We start from the raw sequence: 18088 nt of genomic DNA on the forward strand, positions 1-18088 counted from the left end.
AAAAAAAAAAAAAAAAGAAGCTCGGTTGGGGGTTTGGAGTAGTTTAGAGTGATTTTTTTTCTACTCATACCCATAGATAAGTGCCACATATTTAGGGGATATGTGTATTTATTGCAAAAAAAAAAAAATCATTATATACATTGTTTTGTTTCCTGATTTTTTTTTCAGATTCATTTACTCCGGACATTTTTCTATGAACACAGCACAACTTTTCACAGTATTCTAGAACCGAGGAGCTGGACCCCAGTGTCTCCGGCTCGGTTCGGACTAAGCCTCCATCCAACCTCCTGCCGTGCGCTGTGCACAGTGAGGGCGCGGGGGGCGCTCGGGCACTGGGGGGGCTCGAAGCTGCCCTTGCTGCTGGAGGCCCCGGGGCCCCCGCACCCCCAGACCCTGCAGGCCACGGCCGGGTGCGCCGCCTCCGCCAGGCAGGGGCCGCGAGGCCAGGGCAGCAGGTGCCCGCGCCCCGCCGCGACCCCGGCTGCTCCGGATCCTGCGCGCGCACCTCCCGCGACCACCCCCCCCCCCCCCGGATCCTGCGCGCGCACCTCCCGCGACCACTCCCCCCCCCCCCCATCTCCGGATCCTGCGCGCGCACCTTCCCTCGCCCCCCCCGCCCCCCTGCGGATCCTGCGCGCGCACCTCCCGCGACCTCCCCCCCCCCCCCCCCCCCGCTCCGGATCCTGCGCGCGCACCTCCGCGACCACCCCCCCCCCCCCTCCGGGTCCTGCGCGCGCACCTCCCGCGGGCCCGGCTGCAGGGCGGCGCCAAGCCCCACTCCCACCCCCGTCATCTGCACTTGGATTCCCCCTTCCCCTCGACCCACTCCCTCTCCCACGCGGGCATTTGGTCCCGTCCGCCTTCTCACCCGTCGAGGCGCGGCCCGCCGGGCCCCAGGCGCGGCTCCAGGGTCCTCCCCAGCCAGGCTCCGCTTCCGGGTGGGCGGTGAGGAGCGGGTATCCCAGCAGTTCGCCCGCCTTACTGCCGCGCCTGGGCCCGGAGGGGGAGGGGCCAGCCCCCCTCCCCCGCAGAACTACGTTTCCCAGCGGGCAACGCGGCCGCAGTTACGCTTCACAAAGTGGGAGTGATGCGCCGGGAGACGGGACCCGTGCTGCAAGGTCTTCCGGGACCTGTAGTGCGGGCCGGGAGCCCGGGCGAAAATTAGGCGCTACGCGACGACGTGAGCGGGGCGGGGCTTGGAGTGATGCAGCCTGGGAATTGTAGTCTTCGTTCCCCCAAAGGTTTGGCCAAACACCTGTAGAAACCCTAGAACGTTGAGGTTTCCCAAGCTGGAGTCTCGCGGTCCCGGCTGTCTTCGGGGGGCGTCCCAGACAGCGAGACTGACTTGGTAGCTCTTAATAAAAATCATCTCCTGGAGCATCTGTTCCAGGTATTGATTACCTATGGATTGAAGCCCCAAATCATTTTCCCAGCTCCTACCTGAGCTTCCCGGACTAAGAATTAGCATCATCATCGTCATCGTCCTCATCGGTTGTTGTGCTGACCATCTGATGTGGATTATCTTATTTGATCCTCGCGGTAACCTTATGGAACATGTGTTGTTCGCACCCCCATTTTATAGGTGGGAAAACTGAGACAGCTCTTAGCTGACTTTTTCCTTTGTTAGGCTCTTTGTGATTCCGATTCTGAAGTCCCCTTTCTTCAGCTTAGTGATTGCTAAACTGGCATTATCAGTCGGTTTTCCCCATTTCCGAGCACCAGTACCCCTTTCCTCACACAGTTGACTCAGTTACTACGTATTGGTGGGAAATACAGTATTTCTATGTCGTCAGTGTACACAAATGTTGCTCTTCAGTTTTCAAACATGGCTCACCTGATGGCAAAGAGGTAGATCTCTGTGTAAGGATTTGGAAAACTGGCCGAGATGTAATGTTATGAAAAAGAAAGCACAGCGATTTGTATAGGTTGAGCCATTAAAAAAAAAAAAAAAAAAAAAAGGGCAGCCAGGCTGGCTTACCTATAAATGCATGTAAATTCATAGAAAAAAGGTTTGAAAAGGAAACCCCAAAACTCACCAAACTGCTCAGGATCGGGGTAGATGGGACCCACTCTCCTTTTTAATCTATATTTTCCTGAATTATTTGGATTTTCTTAGAATACCCATATGGAACCTCTGTGACTTTTGAAACACAAAATCATTTTTGAAACATGTAATCAGGGCAGCCCAGGTGGCTCAGCGGTTTAGCACTGTTTTCAGCCCAGGGTATGATCCTGGAGTCCTGGGGTCGAGTCCCGCGTCGGGCTCCCTGCATGGAGCCTGCTTCTCCGTCTGCCTCTCTCTGTCTCTAATAAATAAAATCTTTAAAAAAAAAAAAAAAAGAAACATGTAACCATTTTTTCTTAACTGACACACACATTGGCCTGTCTTAGCCCCACTTCAGGGACATCAAGTACTAGAAAGTGTGCAAATTTCACTCTCCCTCTTTGATGGCCAGGTAAGCACGGTGACTATGGCTCCATTTTCTCAGCTGCGAAGTCAAGGCAGACAACACCATGGCCTTGCTAAATCTCCTTGTTGTGGTGAGGATCAAAGCAAGACAACAGAAGTGCTCGGTGAACTCTGAAATCCCAGAACAGATGCCAGATTGATGTTGCCGTTATTTGAGGTAAGTCTTCTTGGTCTTTCATTTCTCTACACCCAGCATGAACTTTCCTACTATACAGATGAACAGAAATTAATGAACACCTTTCCCTGCCCTGCCTGTCCCCCAACAGAGTCCATTAATTTGCTAAGATAGTTGGGCACTGTGCTCTTCATCCGTGTCTGCCCCCGATTTATATGAGAGTGACTTCACTCTGTTGCGCTCAGTCATCTCACCTGGAAAATGACATATTGCCCTTGGATACCTCCAAAGAGGGCATATGAGCAAGTGGAACTCGGATCCTAGATTTGCTGTAGATTCATGGATCTTATCCTTCCAAGTCCCAATTGGTCGGTCTGGAATTGGACTAGAAGTTGCAATTACCTTTCTAGAAAAATTCTAAAAATGGGTAGTTGAAATAAGAATTCAGTAAAAAAAAAAAAAAAAAAAAAAAAGGTGGGGTTCTGGGTGGCTCATTCAGTTAACTGTCTGCCTTTGGCTCAGGTCATGATCCTGGGGTCCTGGTATTCAGCCCCGTGTAGGGCTCCCTGCTCTGAGAGCAAATCTCTTTCTCCCTCTGCCTCCCCTCCTTCCACTCATGCTCTGTCTCTCGCTTTCTCGCTCTCTCAAATAAAATCTTTTGAAAAAAAAGAATTTAGCAAGAAAGAAAGAAAGAAAGAAAGAGAGAAAGGAAAGAAAGAAAGGAGGAAAGAAAGATCAATCATCTTCGGAAAGTAGTATAATCAGATACCACTTAATATTCACATCTGCTTTGCCAACAGCATTGTTATATTGAGGCCTCACGATATGCAAGGCTTCCCCCTCCCCCCATGCTGCTGAGGTTCTTGAGGCAACTTATGTGAAAATTCACTCATTTAAAGGTTTGAAGGCCTGGAGGAGAGCGCATGATCCCAGGGATGGAAGGAGAAGAGAGGATAGTTGAGGCAGTTGAGCTCTAGCTGAACTTGACCTCCCTGGCAGCTAACACCAAAAAGTCAAAAAGTAGTGCTAGGCCTTCAAAGAGCACGCAGCTGAAGCTCCCAAGCACGGGGCAGCTGGGCAGCGCCAAAGTGATTGGAAGCCTCGCCTGGTCACCTTAGAAACACCCAAACAAAAGGACAATGTAATGAGTATCTTGTAAAGTTAAAAAAAAAAAAATGTTTTAATGATTAATATAAGTACATTTAATGACTTAATTATTAGTAATTGGATAAAATGATTTGAGAGTTTTTAATATTTACCTGGTTTTCTTTAGTAAAGCGATGATGGTTACAAATACTTTTATTTATCAAAATAAAAAATTGTTTTGCCCTGAAAGAAAAATCCAAGAATGTTTCATCTGTGCAATCCAAAAAGCCGGCAGACACCATTGTCAGCGAGTAAGATCTATTACTGGCTCTCCAAAAGTTTGCAACATCTGGAGGATGGAAGGCAAAGAGTTAAAATAGTCAGATTTAGCCAAGGTCCTCGGTATTTATCTCAAATGTTGCACAGGACTCCTTACACTTAAAAAAAAAAAAGTATGTGTTGTTTATCTGAAATTCAGATTTAACTGGGTGTCTTGTATTTTATCTAACAACCATAAAGACAGTCCACTCGTGTTATCAGTTAGGCTTAACTGAGCTGCAAACAAATATACATTGATACATAGATGATTTACAGATCTATCGATACGTCGAATCTGAAAGCAAGAAGAGGCTTAGGAGCCTATGTAGTTTCCCAGGGGAGGACACTGAGGCCAGATCAGCCTTTGTGTGTTGTAAAAATGCCCCCAGAGAAGTGAGCTTGCCTGATGTCACAGACCAGGGACGGAGACAGGGATGGGAAGGGGAACCTCAGTCCCAGTGCGGGGCTCTCTCTAGACACTAAGTACATAATTATTGCACGCTTGCCCTTCCCTGATGGTATGTGTGGGACCCTACAACGATCCCCCAGAGAGGCCTTGACAGCTCTTTGGGGAGAGAGCTTCTGACAGCCTCCTCAAGGGCATGTCATCGCTGAAGTTAATTACACCTCGAGCGCTGTGATAAGATCCTGGAGCAGATGCAAGACTTTGGGTGGATAAGGAGGCTGTTGGCGCTGCCAGTCGGCAAAGGCATTTACATATCCAAGCACAGAGGAGCTATGTGAAGGTTTATAAGCCAAGAAATTCACCTTCCTTAGCGGTTGTTCCGTTCTGATGGACTTAATTGCTCTGAGTCTGACAGTTCGGTTTTTCTCCCTACCGGGTCTGCTTTCCCTGGCTCTCCTCTCCCCCCAGAAGTTAAATGTATTGCAAAGACAGAAACTCCAGGATTGTTTCTAGGCTGTGCATTCCATATTTTGGTGTGAGTATTCTCCAAGCATCTTAATTTCTCCTAACTGTTTGGTCTTGGTGGCTGTGATTATTTCACAAGCCTCTCTCTCAAATCTGGCACATTCTCTGCCCAGGATGGCTTTGTATATCCTTTGCCAATAGCATCCCCCTCAACACCCTCGTCCAGTTTTTTTAGACCTGTAAAATTTCACTTTCTCCGTTCCTCTAAAATCCCAAATTCCCCTGTATTTATCCATCCATTCATATATATATATATATATATATATATATATATATATATATACATTTAGCAACAATTCAGGGACCTATGATGGACCACATACAGTGCAAAGGCACTGAGGTTGCTGTGGTGAATAAGAACCTGAATGTATCACCCTTTCTCCAAAAAGCTTACAGTCTATTTGGGGAGGCAGATAAAGAAAAAGGAAGGAAGGAAGGAAGGAAGGAAGGAAGGAAGGAAGGAAGGAAGGGCGAGAGAGAGAGAGAGAGAGAGAGAGAGAGAGAGAGAAAGAAAGAAAGAAAGAAAGAAAGAAAGAAAGAAAGGTAAGAAAACAAAAGACAGAAAACAAATAAAATGATAATGGCCAGAAGGGTTCAAGTAGAGACTGAACAGGGAACTATTACTATTTCAGAGTGGTTAGAGAGGGCCTGGGTTTGGAGGGAGGGGCAGGCATTAACCCTGAGGCCCAAAGGAGGAGTGGAACAGCTCTGCAGATGTCAGAGCAAGGAGGGTTCTGAACCAGAGGCAAAGGCCAGCACCACGGCACCCAGATGAGAGAGAGCTGGGCCCATTTGCAGAGGTGAAGGGAGGCCATTGTGGCTGCAGGACAGTGTGAGGCAGAGGGCTGGAGAGATGGGTAGGGCAGATCCCTTCAGGGTCCCGCAGGCCATGGTGAGAAGCTTTGGATTTGGTTCCAATAACAGGAGGAAGCCACTGGAGGATTCATGCGGCAAGGGTGTGATCCGATGAGTGTCTTGAGAAGATTGCTCCCCGCCTCTGAGTGGAGCATGCCCTGGAGGAAGGCAAGCGTGCCAACAGGAAGGCCTTTTCAGAAGCCATGGCAGGCGTCCAGAGAAGAGATGACGCTGGCCTGGCTGGATGCTCACGTTGGAAAGCTGCCTGGAGGGAGACTCCAGCACCATCTCTCCTTCTCAAGGAGCCCGAATGTCTGAGGCCGAAGCACACCCACACTCAGAGCTCCATTGCTCACCTCCCACTGACAGCAATAGCTGTGAGGTTGGCTTGGAAAATCAGGGTAGTATACGGAACTCTCTTAGGGACTGTTGTTTTTTCTGTAGCTTCCTTGCAGGCGTATGAATTGGAACAATTATGTGCTTTCATGATTATTCATGGAAAATGGGGGCAAAGAGGAGCTAAGCAGCTTCTTCGAGGATATAAGCAACACCAGGGTAAGCGGAATCTGAGCTGTCCTACTTCCTACTCCTTAATCACTATGCTCCTCCATGGGTCCTGCAATGAGAGGACAGCCACCAGACTTTGTTCAGGGTTCTACTCTTGCTGTCGTTTCATCCCTCCCGTGGGAAATGGCTCATGTGATGACATCCCCTGTGCTTCTACCGATGTGCAAATGTGACTTTGGATTGCCATGGGCCTGGTGCAATGTCCCTGAGGGCCACAAGGGGGCGAATAATAGTCCGTGAGAGCTGGGTCTTGGTGGCCCTGTTACCTGTCCCCTCTGGGTACCTGTCCCCTCTGTCTGGGTCCCTTTTTACACTTTGCTTTTCCATGTTTGTGCTCGTCTTTTCCTAAGTCTTTCTTTTTCATCTTATGTTACATGTATTTGCTTCTTATCCTCCTCTTTTTATTTCTGCGCCTCTAATCCCATATGCAGCCTGCCCACACCACAGAACAAAAGCTTATTTTCAGTAGTTTGTGCTATGGGTTGAATTGCTTCCCGGGTTTCAGTTCTCGGAGAGAGTAAGTGGAACACTGTACACGCCCTTCCCCTCACCTCCCCCCTACTCTCATTTGTTTGAGTCTTGCTTACATGGTTGTCTGTTGCCTCCTCGGCTTCAATAGAAAAAAGGAAAGGGGATCCATTCCTGACCCAACTAAAACATCGCACAAGTACAAGGTGCTCCAACTTTTTTTTTTATTTTATTTATTTATTCATGAGAGACATAGAGAGAGAGAGAGAGGCAGAGACATAGGCAGAGGGAGAAGCAGGCTCCATGCAGGGAGCCTGACAGTCCTCCAATTGTTGAAGAAGTTCAAGAATAGGGTGAAATTTAAGAGGCCTTGGAGGCTGCATCCTGCCTCCATAGTAGCCGAGATGGCATCTAAAGGACCAGCCAGGGGTGTCTGATGACTCAGTGGTTGAGCAGCTGCCTTGGGTTTAGGTCTTGATCCTGGGGTCCTGGGATTAAGTCCCACATCAGGCTCCCTTCGGGGAGCCTATGTCTCTGCCTCTCTCTCTGTGTCTCTCATGAATAAATAAATAAAATGTTTTTTAAAAAAGAAAGAAAGAACCACCCAAAGTGTGGAGTTCTTGTGGATTTGGGGAAAAGCCTTCCTTCCCTTATCCCAGTATTTTAGCTCTTACTGTCAAAAGATTCTCCTAAGTATTCAATCCAAATTCTCTGCAAGTTCAGCTTTGTTTTTTCCGCAGGAGGAAGATAGATGGAAGGAACCGCTAGCTATTTTATATTCTGTTGACCCGAGGGCCTTGCAGCCATTCCTTCCATGGAGCAGGCGACGCGCTGCAGGTTCGGGCAGCCGGGTGGTGAGGACGCAGGGTTGGCTATCTGCTGCAAACAGAACCATCTGTGTCTGCATTAGACGGGGACCCACGCAGACGAAATCAGAGAGAAGGAGCAGTGCCATTCATCATGAAGGTGAATTACCCTAATTGAGTGGTTAAGAGCATGAATGCTTTCTAGGTAGTTTACAGTAAGGACCTCCTACTCCTGGACGCAGTAATAGAAAACCACGGCCCCATCAGATCCATTTGGGAAAGAGCATTAGCATCCAATCCACTCACTTCCTTGGTTCTCCAGCACTTGTTTTCGGGAAATCAGCTCTCTCTCAGCAATCAGTTCAATATTATTCTAGTTTTTATTTTCGATTTCCCTCGTAAGCTTCTGAAAGATCAGGGCCTCTCTTCTTAACCTACTGGTACGGCAAGCGATGTGTCGTCCGTATGTGTTACACACTCAAGGCTTTTAGCCTTCGGGGGTAGAAGCCTCTGCTTCTAATTGATGAAAGTGAATCCCTATCTTCTGCTACCCCTGCTTCCATTCCACAGACAGCTCCGGAGCTCCTGCTCCGCGCCCCCTCCAGCTTGCTGCAAGCACATCCTTCTCTGCTTGTAAATAAACGAAACAGTTATTTGCTTTTGGAAAAAATTTAGAAGGCCCGTTTCGGGCTGTCAGTTGGAGAGATGGCATTTTAAAATATTAATTAAAATAACTATATACTTTTGAATAGTCAGCAGTCACATGATTCAAACTCCATACACCTGTGGGATCCCTGGGTGGCGCAGCGGTTTGGTGCCTGCCTTTGGCCCAGGGCGCGATCCTGGAGACCTAGGATCAAATCCCACGTCGGGCTCCCTGCATGGAGCCTGCTTCTCCCTCTCCCTCTGCCTATGTCTCTGCATCTCTCTCTGTGTGTGTGTGTGTGTGACTATCATAAATAAATAAAAATTAAAAAAAAAAAACTCCATACACCTGCAAGAGTACATACAGGGAAATGTTTTCTTCTGGCCAGAGGCAGATTTAACGTAAACTTCGGGGACTCTGGTTTGCATAGGCCCCTTCTTAGGGCCTGCACCTAATTCTGTGTTCATGATCTTGCATTATTTTCTTTCTCTCTCTTCTTTTTAAGATTTTATTTATTTATTCATGAGAGACACACAGAGAGAGAGGCAGAGACACAGGCAGAGGGAGAAGCGAGGCTCCATGGAAGGAGCCCGACATGGGACTTGATCCTGGGTCTCCAGGATCATGCACTAGGCTGAAGGCAGGTGCTTAACCGCTGAGCCACCCAGGGATCCCTATTTTCTCTTTAAAACCTTCCCTGTCCCCCCCCCCCAGATTGTCTGGACTTCAGTGCCTCCAAAACTGGACTCTGCCTCTGCCCCCATTTCTGTCTCATGACCACCCCATTCCCTTCCCAACCAGCAGTCCACGTCAGCAGTTTCTTGCATATTTGTCTGGGTATATTTTACACACATTTAAGTAAAAACATGTTTATCCCTCCTTCCTTTTATGAAAGTGGTGGCTATACGCGGTTCTGCACTTTGCTTGTTGCAGTTGTTTCGAAGCGAGTTAATTTCTTTGCAGTTTGGTTTTGCCCTCTGTGAAATGGAAATCATTGTACCGGGATGCCTGGGTGGCTCAGCGGTTGAGCATCTGCCTTCAGCCCAGGGTGTGATCCTGGAGACCCAGGATCGAGTCCCACATCAGGCTTCCTGCATGGAGCCTGCTTCTCCCTCTGCCTATGTCTCTGCCTGCCTCTCTCTGTGTCTCTCATAAATAAATAAATAAAATCTTAAAAAAAAAATCATTGTACCAACCCCGGAGACTTCCTGTCACCATTAACTGAGATCATGTAAAGCCCTTAGCCCAGTGCCTGGAACATAGTAAATGATCAATGGGGGTGAGTTATGATTCCATTGTTACTCCTGAAAATACCCAACAAAGCTACAATAGTGGAAACAGTGTGGTACTGATAACACAATAGCAGGTGGATGAACTGAAACAAGACGTCTCTGCAACTTTGTATTATTTGTGTGCCAGATGCTGTGGTCCATGGGTGGAATACAAACCCCAAAGAGAAAAATGTTGTCTCAAGGAGCTTAGAGTCCAGGAGAAGAGAAAAGACTTGTGTCCAAAGTGCAATAGAAAAAGAACAAATTGCTACAGGGACTGGCTAGAAGGTGTTTGTCCACTAGAGCCCCGGGGGCAGCAGAGCCAGTGTAGAACCAAGAAGGCTAAGCCGATGCAGTGCTATCTGATCTGGCCTTTGAAGAATAAGCAGGGGTTTGACCTCCAGAAATAAAGGGGAAAAATGGTAGTCATAAGGATGATCCAATCTAATGGAATCACAAGCGCTGAGGAAAATTTGGTAATTAAATGAAATATGTTTGATTTTTTTTTAAAGATTTTATTTATTTATTCACGAGAGACACAGAGTGAGAGATAGACAGAGACACAGGCAGAGGCAAAAGTAGGCTCCATACAGGGAGCCCAATGTGGGACTTGATCCTGGGACTCCAGGGTCGCGCCCTGGGCCGAAGGCAGGCGCTCAACCACTGAGCCACCCAGGCATCCCTAAATGAAATATGTTTAAAAGAGAGAGTTGCAGGCTAGTTTCTGGGCTGACATGATCTTTGGGGTCCTCAGAAAAAATCTGAAGCAGTAAGGGAGGTCTGGGGGTGCCTTGGTGGGGGGTGATACGTGGGCTTTGATTTCATTTTGACATCTCAGTCCCTCCACTACAATTTAAATTGGGGGGAGGGTAGTATCAATATTAACTAAACGCATCCCTCATGAACAAACTCAAAGTCTAAATCTTTAACACTTTATCAATACCATGTTCTAATTACATATGAGGCTTTGAAAGTCTGCTGCTGAATGATAATTGCTGTAAAGCAGATTTTAGTCACAGGGACTTATACATAATAATCGCACAGATGAAATAGGGGGCTTATTAGTGTCATCTGATTGCAACTGCGGATCTTGACAGCGCCTGGAACGATGGGCTCCCCCAACACTCCTCCTGCCACTGCCCCTTTATATCAAGGGGTAAAAGTGACACTACATTTGCCAAATGACCCGTAGGCCCTCCAACCACACCCCAAGGCCAGACAGGGCTTTGGGGAAGCTGAGTGCCAAGGTCTGTGTTAGATAAAATGCTTGACCTTAGAAATTCAAAAGCCCTATGGCTAAGTCAGCTTCTAGAGCAGTCCAGACCCCAAAGAGGAATTGGTTCCTCACTGCTCTGTGATTAGATCAAAGATGTTTGAGACCTGAAGAGGGAGGAGCCCCTCTAGCCGGCCCCCCAGCACGTGTACGGTGGATTTCTTCTTTCCGTCTGGCGCCTCTTTATCCAGCTACTTCTCTCTGTCTAGATCTTCCCTGGCCCCCCCCAGACCTCACCCAAGCAGTGTATGCTCTTGGGTGATCAGCAAGTCATTTAGGGAAAAGCCTTTTAATTAAGAGGAGAGCGACAGATTATTAAATCAGAGTCATTTATTACCCTGCCATCTGGCCAGCACTCCTCCTGGCCCCTCTTTTGCTCTAAGCCTGCACAGACATAAAAAGAGACAAAGAGAATGAACAGAGAGAGGGCCTATCTCTGCCTGAACTTGAGAAAGGCCCGCCTAGCCCTTCTGAAAGCAGGGGATGGCTCTAGGAGGATTTCTCAAGGTCTTTTCCACACTGTGGAAGCCGGGTCTTGGTTTTCCTCACCTGCAAAATGGGAACAGTAAGGCCTGCATCCATGCTCATGGGATGCCTGGCACAAGGATGGCGTGGTGGAGGCACCTGGGAAATGTAAGTTAACTCTGGAGCCAGTGCGTTAGGAGTTTAATTCTGAAGGTAGGCAATAATGATGGGGGGCAGCTGCAGTGGTGGCAGGGGGGCAGGAGTGAGGCAACAAAATGTTTCTTCCCAGTTAAGCCCCCATTGGTTCTCCTTCTGTTGTGACCCACAGGGGCAGTCCTTGGCCCCCTGAATGTCAGCGAGCTCAGGAAATGCATGCTCACCTCTTGTCCAGATCCCCTCCTTGCCTGGATGTCAGGACAGTGACCCTAAGGGAAATGCAGCTGGAGACTTCTGGGTCTGGTTTGGGCCTAACAAGGGGCCAGCAGACACTTACAGAGATGCCAGCACCAGAAGACGATAAAACAGACACTAATTCCTAATAAAATCACTGGAACCGGACAGCTACGCGGGGAGGCTAATACAGGCAGCATGTTGGAGACTCAGTTATCACAGGCAGCATTGCCGTCAGTGATGTGACTTTGCAAAAACAGTGGACAACTCCTGGTAAAGCACTGAGCAAATAAAGTCCATTCTTCCTGTAATTTGCCTAGCAGTCCCAGCTTTAGTGTGTACTGGGCGCCTACGAAAAAACATTTTAAAAATGCCTTTGGAGTACGTGTAAAACAGCATTAACAACAACAAAAAAACAGCATTAACATTTTAAAGATCAGCTCTGTAACTCCGTGGTGGGACATGGGAAAGTTGTGTGGAGCGTGCGGGTGCGGCACATGCAGGGTTGTCTCACAGATTGCAGGAGGTCAAGCTGCACTGTGCACTTCCCTACCTATGCCCACCCTCTCTGTGCCTCGAGCAGGGGCCCTACAGATCCCTGAGCCAACGCCCCAGACAGGCCACACTTTTCCCAAGTGCCCTCTAGAGGGGTCATCCTGCGCTAGACTAAATATTAGAGCATGAGTCAAATTAATTAAATGCAAAATGTGACTCAAAGTAAATAAAATGTAAAAAAAAAAAAAAAAAAAGAAAACTGAGACGTTTAAATGTAAAAAAAAAAAAAAAGCACCTTGAAACAATCAAGAAAATTTGAACTAGATACTAGGATGGTATGAAAGAATTGCTGTTGATTTTGCTCAGTATAATAGCGAAATAATTACTCATTATTGAATAATGAAATAACAAAATTGAATATTGAAATACTGAAAAATGAAGTAATTTCATGTCAGAATACCAACAAACGTGCGTGCAAGAATACAAAAAAGCAAATCAGTCTCAGGTTAAAATCTCAATAGTGATGATCGGAGTACAGTGTGTCTATGAGCTTTATAGAAACTGTTTCTTGGGGTGTCACTCTTCTCTGGAAGCTTCCTTCATATGACACAAAGGTAAGCCCTCGGTTGGTTGCGGTTGCGGAGCTTGGATCACTGACCTCCACCTTCCCCCCCACCCCAACAGGTGATTGTTCTAGGTAGGGCCAGGGCACACCTGACCCAGTTCAAGCCCCTCAGATCCCCTTTCACAGGGACTTGGCATTTTGAACTAAGAGATGGGGAGTTTGGGGTGTGAGAGATGAAAAGCGACTCCTAGTCATATCCTTCCCCCAAATTCCATTTCTTTGTGCCCAAGCACAAAGAAAGACTGTGTTAAAGATTCTTTCATTCTGGGGACAAGTGACAACCAGGAAGAGATTAGCAGATCGAGGATCGACTACCACAGATTAGGTCCCTTGGAAGTTACAGCTGGAGAATCACTAGCTTCTTCAATTTAGTTATATTTAGATAAACCCTGTAAAGAGTTTTGGGTTGAACTTGGCAAATCATCTGTCTTTGCATATGTTAGAAATTATCATTTAAATAGAATAGCTGTGGTAGCCAGCCTCCAAAGGGCTGCTGGGTACTCCCCTTCCTGTTTATTCTCCTCCTTTATCAAACAGGGCTGATCTGTGTCACCAGCACAATATTGCAAAATACTGGGTGTGGAACGTGACTTCTCAGGCCAGGTCAGAGAAGGCATTGAGGCTTTCACCTTGCCTGTCCTGGGTCACTCACTGGGGTTGCAGAGGTGGGAGGCCAGTTTCTGTGTCCCAAGGACACTCCAGCCACCCCACGTGAAGAGATGTCTGTGCTGAGCAGCCTCCTGGCAAGCTGCTGCCTCAGATACTTTGCCTTTGTGGATTTTCCCCCTGGAATCCCTCTTCTCCCAGACGCACAGTGACTTGCTCCCTGACCTCTTTCACGGCTTGCTTCAAAACTCACCTTCTCTGTGAAACCTTCCCTGATCACTGTATTTAAAATTAAAAATCTTTCCCTGGCCTGACAATTCCCTCTCCCTCCCCTGCTCTGTTTTTTCCATAACCCTTATCGTCATTTATATTTTATTTAACCATCTTCCTTATCTTTAGCTCCAGAAGGATAAGGATTTTTGTGGGTTTGTTCCTTGCATCCTTTGGGTCTAGAAGCTTTTCAACAACTGTATATTATGTGAACGAATAAATGAATTAATCTAGTTAATTTAAAAATGAAACACATTATTAGGGGTTCCTCATAGAAAAATTAGAGACTATAATAAGCCTTAAGAATGAAATAAGAACCATCATATGGAAATACCCAGTGCTAACATTTATTATGGATCTGTCCTGACTCTTCTCTTCAACGCCCTCTGTGTTATAAGCAGTGGAAATCCACTTCAGCTGACTCCAATACAGGAATATTTATCAAAGGCTGCCATGGACTCCGGAGAAACCTATAGGGCTCAAAATATCTCTGGGCCTGAAGGGAACTAAATCTCAACAGACACCAAAACTGCTCTCTCTGGCTCTAAGGGGCCTGGCAACCTCCCTCCCAGGGCATCTCTGCTTCATCTGTCCACTTGCTTAGATCTTCTGTCTCCGAAGACCACTTTCCTTTGCTCACTCATTAGTTGACATGTGGTCCTCATATCTGCTCCGCAGCCTCTATGATTTTTCAGCCTCACTGGCTCCATCTTTCATTGTCCCAATTCCAAGTTCCCAGAAGACCGCCAGCTGACTCCAGGGAGCTTTATCTGGTAGACGGGGTCACAAATCGGTATTCGTTTGCCAGGGCAGTCATAACAAAGCACCGTAAACTAAGGGAGTAACCAATAGAAATTCCTTGTCTCATAGTTCTGCAGGCCAGAAGTCCAAGATCAAGATGATAGTTGGGCCAGTCCCTTCCGAGGGCCTGCATGGAGGGTTTGTACCATGCCTCTATCCTAACTTCACATGGTTTCCTGGGATCTTTGGGATTCCTTGACTTCTGCTGTATCACCACAGTCTCTGCTTCATCCTCTCATGGTGCTCCCCTTGTGGGTACATGTTTGTATCCAAGTTTCCCCTTTCCATAAGGACACAGTCCTATTGGACTAGGGTCTGCCTTAGTGACCTCAACTTAACTTGGTCATCTAGAAAGATTCTATTTCCAAAAGAAGGTCACATTCACAGATACTGGAGGCTAGGATTTCAGTATCTTTTGAGGAAACACAGTTCAACCCATGCTTGTCATATGGAAATAGTAGATTTGCACCTTCAATTGGCTATAGTGGAAACAATGACCTTTTTCTGGTACCAATGTTGTTTTCTATGTAAATGTATTTTTTTCATGCAAAAATGGAACGATACTGCATGTTTTTCCTTTAACAATGTATTTTGAAAATGTCCTCATGTCAATAGCACATTTTACCTTGTTTTCAATGGCGGCATTGTATTACACTATGCAAACATATCATAATTTATTTAAGCAACCTCTTATTGTTAGATTTCTTCCAATTTTTTGTTATTTTGTTTTGCAGTGAATATCTTTGTTTTGAAGTCTTTGTGCACACTGATAATTATTTCCTTAGGATAAATTGCTGGAAACAGAATTAGTGGTTCAAAGAATATGACATTTTAAAAGCTTTTGATATATTTTATCAAGTTGATTTCCAGAAAGTTTGTTAAGAATTTCTGTCTCCCCAACATCTTTGCCAGTATCCAGCAGCATACTTATGGTCAGCCAAAGTCAACGAGATTATAAAACATCCTATAATGGTTTCAGTTTCTATTTTTGGAATGAAATTGAAGTATTTCTGTGTATTTATTGGTCGTGTGCATTTCTTGTTTGGGGAAATTGTCAATTGATTCGATTTGTCTACTTTTCTATTGGATTTATTTGTTCTTATTTATTTGTATTAATTTTCTACCTTAGAAAAATTAACCTATTCTATGTTGTAGCTATTCTTTTCACGGCCTGAATTTTATTTTCTGTCTTATTTATAATGCTTTTGAAATACAAAAGTTTGAACTCTATCAAAATTTGTGTCACTGGATTCCTTCCTCTTATGCTTAGAATTTCCCTATGTATGGGGGAGACAAACAATCACGTATATTTCCTTTTATTTTTTTCTCCATGTGGTTTCTATTTTTACATTAAAAGTGCTGATGTGTATGCTCTCCTTACCTCTGGTAGATTGATATGGCTACAAATCCTTCACCACCCTTACCTCTGAGTAGTGGAGTCTAATTCATCTTCTTTTGAATCTGGCTTTAGTGACTTGATTGACCAACAGAATTGATGGTAGAATTGATGTCCTGGGAGTTCTGAAGCAAGGTTATACCCTTGTTGCGCTGGCTCATAAAATCCCCAGTCTCCAGGTAAGAAGTCTGACTATCTTAAAAGCCACCTTGCCGGAGAGGTTATGTGCAAGCACTTGACCATCCTAGCAGAGCCCAGAATTCTACCCATTGGCCCCAGGGCAAACTCAGTATCACCAAGTAACTCTGTCAACACTAAATGGAGCAAAAGAACCGCCCAGCCAAGCCCTGACCAAGTTCTGGCCCCATAAACCCATGAGATATAATGTGTACAGTTGTTGCTTAAGCCACTACATTCATTGTAGAGTAGTTTGTTATGCAAGAGTAGATAACCGGAACATTACCTCTTACCTGCAGTATCCTTACAGCAGCTGTGAGATGCAGGTAAAAGCACTAGAGTGGTAGGGAAATAAGAGTCAGGAGCAAGGGTATTTTCATCAGTTGGTAATGACTGATGATATTAAAAGTAGCAAGGTTTATCGTTGACACGTACTTTGAGGCAGGAAAAAAAGGCAAATCAATCCCAACTTGAGTGTATTTAAAAAAAAAAAAAAAGCTTTTCTTCAATAATTAAAATCCATGGGGCATTTTTAATGTACCATACACAGTGCTAAGTTTCTGACACAGATTTTTTTCATTTAATCCCCAATGGACTCCCTGTGAGTAGCTGCTGTTATTGCCCCATTTTATAGACAAGGAAATGAGGCTTGAGAGTTTCAATAACAGGGCTATTTAGAATCTGAGTCCTTCTGTCTGAGACTGCACGCTTGGCCACAAGGCTAACCTCATTTCCAGGGTGATGCTCTGATATCAACTTGCAGAAAGTGTCCCTTTTCTAAGGGACAGGTCTGGACACCGGATCCTATCAGATCCTCCTTCCCTCCAGATCCTACCATTTAGATGTTCCTAAGTCCCTAAAATCAGAGGGGTGAGCCAGATACTTTCCAACCTTTTTTTTTTTTTTTTTTTTTTCCAGAAGTCCTAACCGGTAGTTCCTAAACTTCAGCCACGGGCCTGGCAACGTGGACAATACAAAGGAAAATGAGTGAGCCTGAGATTCAGAGTGCCTTTTTTTTTTTTTTTACCCAGGGCCCTCTGTTTCCAGACACCTGGACTGATGGGGTAAAGTCACTTCATCAGGAAGCACCCTGAGGGGAGGGTTCATGTCCAATTCATCCCTATATCCCTAGAACCTGACACAATGCCCAGCCCCTCAGGATGTGTTTGATGCTATAAAAGAAAGTGCCTCAAATTACAGTGTCCTGAGCTGAGACCCTCACCCTCTCAGACCACTCTGAGGGCTTCCCAGAGTATTGCCTTACCCACTGCTCAGGAACAGGTCCAAGAGGTTATTTCATTCTGCTTTACCCGCAAGCCACTGCCTCAGCGACGGACTTCCATGGCATTCCTACTGGGGACTGGGGTCCTGCGACTGCCACTGTTTCTACTTCTCAGGCCTCAAGGAAGGGGACACGGCTCACTGCTCTGAGGCTGGGTCCCAAACGGGTGTCAGCTGCTTCCCTCAGCCACGACAGCAACATTGGAATCAGGTTCTATATCTTAAGGAGAACTTTCTATAAGTCTGGGATTAATGAAAGGAAATTGTGAAAACTGAGAATCATTAAAAACTATGGGCCCCTTTCAGGCTTATCCTTTATTTTATTTTTTTTTTTTATTTTTTTTTTTTAGGCTTATCCTTTAAATGCATTTCCTTGTGTGGCTCCTGGCTGGCCTCTGTTGACAAAAGGCCATTGACTCACACCAGAAATATCCTGGGGCTGTTCTTGGTCTTGAGGTACCAGCTGAAGGTATACTCTGAGGAGCACAAATAATGCTTTTTTCTTCCCAATGGAGGTTCCTCCTCCTCATAGTCTTATAGCTAACAACTGATTAAAGTCTTGCCAGGACAACTGACAACAGGAGTGTCCATCTGCTTCAAGGGCAAGCCATTCCCCAGCCCCCCTCCTCCCCCACCCCCTGCCACCGGGGGTGTGTCTGGCCCAGATAAAACAATCTGCAGAATGGTCTGACATTAATCTGCGCCTTCAACTGGGTTCTCCAGTCTTATCCATGTGCACCTTGTAAATGAGTGCATGAATTATCTGACCAAAACCC

The 18088-nt window shown here is 46.1% G+C and overlaps 1 protein-coding gene and 1 long non-coding RNA gene across 9 annotated transcripts in view; one reads left to right on the plus strand and one right to left on the minus strand.

Moving 5' to 3' along the window:
• Positions 1-1694, minus strand: part of SMARCAL1 (SNF2 related chromatin remodeling annealing helicase 1) — a 62470-nt gene extending 60776 nt beyond the window's left edge. For 3 of the 6 annotated variants that reach the window (XR_013373015.1, XR_013373014.1, XM_077885211.1), the window contains exon 1: positions 869-1104. The gene's annotated coding sequence lies outside the window, so the exon portion shown is untranslated. Of the gene's footprint in view, positions 1-868; positions 1106-1440 lie in introns of those variants that run through there. The other 3 variants (XM_077885213.1, XM_077885212.1, XM_077885214.1) reach the window with 3 other exon arrangements.
• On the plus strand, positions 840-17607 carry LOC144305984 (uncharacterized). Of its 3 annotated transcripts, none has more exons than XR_013373019.1 (7): positions 840-1180; positions 2457-2627; positions 6220-6330; positions 7551-7776; positions 15930-16033; positions 16950-17018; positions 17349-17607. It is a non-coding gene; the product is annotated as an uncharacterized LOC144305984 (long non-coding RNA). The 3 variants fall into 3 exon arrangements; XR_013373017.1 differs by having other exon boundaries at positions 842-1180; positions 5845-6330; XR_013373018.1 differs by lacking the exon at positions 840-1180 and adding an exon at positions 1195-1582 and having other exon boundaries at positions 5845-6330.
• The last annotated feature ends 481 nt before the right edge of the window (positions 17608-18088 follow it).

This window comes from Canis aureus, chromosome 36 (assembly GCF_053574225.1).
Source record: "Canis aureus isolate CA01 chromosome 36, VMU_Caureus_v.1.0, whole genome shotgun sequence".
Lineage (NCBI taxonomy): Eukaryota > Metazoa > Chordata > Mammalia > Carnivora > Canidae > Canis > Canis aureus.